Source organism: Dipodomys spectabilis, unplaced genomic scaffold (assembly GCF_019054845.1).
Source record: "Dipodomys spectabilis isolate Male_0828 unplaced genomic scaffold, ASM1905484v1 ptg000272l, whole genome shotgun sequence".
Taxonomy (NCBI): domain Eukaryota; kingdom Metazoa; phylum Chordata; class Mammalia; order Rodentia; family Heteromyidae; genus Dipodomys; species Dipodomys spectabilis.
The window spans coordinates 2,057,316-2,059,704 of record NW_024870949.1 but is presented as its reverse complement, the minus strand read 5'-3'; the positions used below and the strand labels follow the sequence as shown (position 1 = coordinate 2,059,704).

The 2,389-nt window shown below is 31.2% G+C and overlaps 1 pseudogene; it reads right to left on the bottom strand.

Annotated features, from left to right (window-relative positions):
• Positions 1-430: 430 nt before the first annotated feature.
• LOC122126034 lies at positions 431-530 on the bottom strand (annotated as a pseudogene).
• Between the last annotated feature and the right edge of the window lie 1,859 nt (positions 531-2,389).

Sequence of the window (2,389 nt, the reverse complement as noted above, 5' to 3'; positions counted from 1 at the left end):
GTTGAAATGAATAGTATAGAAACTAAAGATGTTCCTAGTGCTTTTGGGAAAAAATATATCTATGTTTGTACAATATCCATAATCTATTTCATTCGCTCCTAGATATAATATTTTAAATTCTACATTTTTATATAATGTATAGTTTCATTAATAAATGTGTCCTTTCAGATTGCATTCAATATAGAAGAAGTTTAAGATTCCATTTTTCCTAGGTCCTTATATTATTTTATTTCTTTGGGATAAATTGACAATGTTATCTAATTTCAAGTTTTGTAAAGGTTATGCTATGTAAAGACCTTTCTAAGGTGAAGATTTAATACACTGATGTCAAACTAACCTTTAATTCTATGAATTACATGTATTGTTACACTTGTATTTTTGTAATCAACTTTTTAATAACTGTTTTTATATTTCTTGCATCAGAAGAATGAAATATATGGAATACTTCACAAATTTTCATATCATCCTTGTGCAAGTGCCATGTTAATCTCTGTATTATTGTAATTTGGGTAGACCTGCTGCTGAAGCATGTAGTACCCTCTAAATTTAAGTACTTAATGATGCAATCTTTATACAGGCATATATCCATGGTTGCCTATTTCTAACAAGGAACCCTTATTGTTCCTTAAAATGTGATTGATCTTATTTCTCTAAAATTCTGTGTATAGTGGAAAAGCTTATATCATTTGGTCGATTGATCATATTTACAATTTTTTGTCAATGACTATTTTGTCATTTTCATTTCAAATTTGATCATACTTTGAAGCCTTTACAGCTAAGTCCAAAGGTGATGGCTTTTCAAGTACTTATTTATCAACTGAGTTAGCTTTGTAGAGCTAATGGATTCAAAGTAAGCCTTGCTTGAGAGCTACTTCTAAACTTCTGCAGCTTAACATTTCCCAAATGAGGTCTTGCTGGGACAAATGTCTACCTGAACCTTTAACCTTCTTCCTTGTAGGAACAGACCAACCAAAATATCTTACCCTGACAGCATAGATTGTCTTACTGGAACAAAACTAACCTTAGTTACAAGGGATCATAGAGAGATGAACAGTTCAGACAGAATTGTTCAGAATGGAAGGTATTTTGTCAAAATATAATTGTTTATTATACTTATCATTTCAAAAGTAGCTAAAGCCAAAAAGGTGAAAAAATTTTCATATGCATGATTACCTACTCTCCTGGCCTGTCTAGCATCCAACCAGGCAGGAACTTACACTACTGACTCTCTATCACCAAATATTTCCATAGCTCCTGGAAAAGTCCATGTTTCTCCTCGATATTAGGCCTTAAATTGGTAATGTTTTAATCACAGTGTTTCCTCTTGCCTCTAGGCTGTAAATCTACAAATGGTAAAGCTTTAAGTCTAACTCTACCAAACACTGAGGTAGAGATAATGGAATAATACTTTAAAACAGAGTTGCCTTTGATTCCCTAACCACAACACAACAATGCAAAACAATTTTTATATTATATATACTTATATATTTTATATTTATAAATATAAAATATGTGCTGATTTTAAATTTCACAGAGTGAATCTTAATAGAATTGATAATTTGACAAATATATTGACATTTATTCCGATAAATAGAATGGAATATAAATAATTAGATTTAGGATATATATTAGAATATAAAAAGTATCAATGCAATATCTTCGGTATAAACTTGTGATAAGTTCTAAGTGTTTGTGATCGTCTGAATTCACATGGTAATATAACAGTCTTGTTTTCTGCTAATCTATAAGGGATTTTACTCTGATGCTCTGTTTATTGTTTTAACTCGCTGGTCCCAAAGTGTTTTCTCCATATTTCTGAAGCATTCTTACTGATTATACACAAATTTTGCTGATATGATGTCTAAAAGCTATTATTCTTCTGAAGGACCCACGGATCCGAGGATACAAGTTCCCAGTTATCTGTATCATCAGATAACAAGGGCAAGACTTCTCACATAGGCCCATGCAACATGCCAAAAGAAAATAATTGAAGACATCTCAATTTCTCATTTCCTATAATATTTCAGGACCCCAATTCCTTACAAGAATTAGCAGAATTCAATTGTGAAATGCAAGGCAAGTTAAAATGAAAGATGAGATCACAAAATCTGAGAGAAAGTACTGTAATTCAAACTTTCAATTTACAGATGACCAGCCCATATGAGTGAACAAAATTACAAATGAACAAGATTATTTTAAATACCCCTCTCCTAATGATTAATGAAAGATTTCAGTGCAGCCTAAAAATAGTTTCTGAAATGATAGATCCATAGTTGCCCTACCAAGTCTAGGAATACTTGATTTAAAGATCAAATATAATTTAGAAAAACATTAACTGAGAAGATCCTTAGTGCTTCAAATCACTGGTACTTCAGTAAAACTAGGTTCT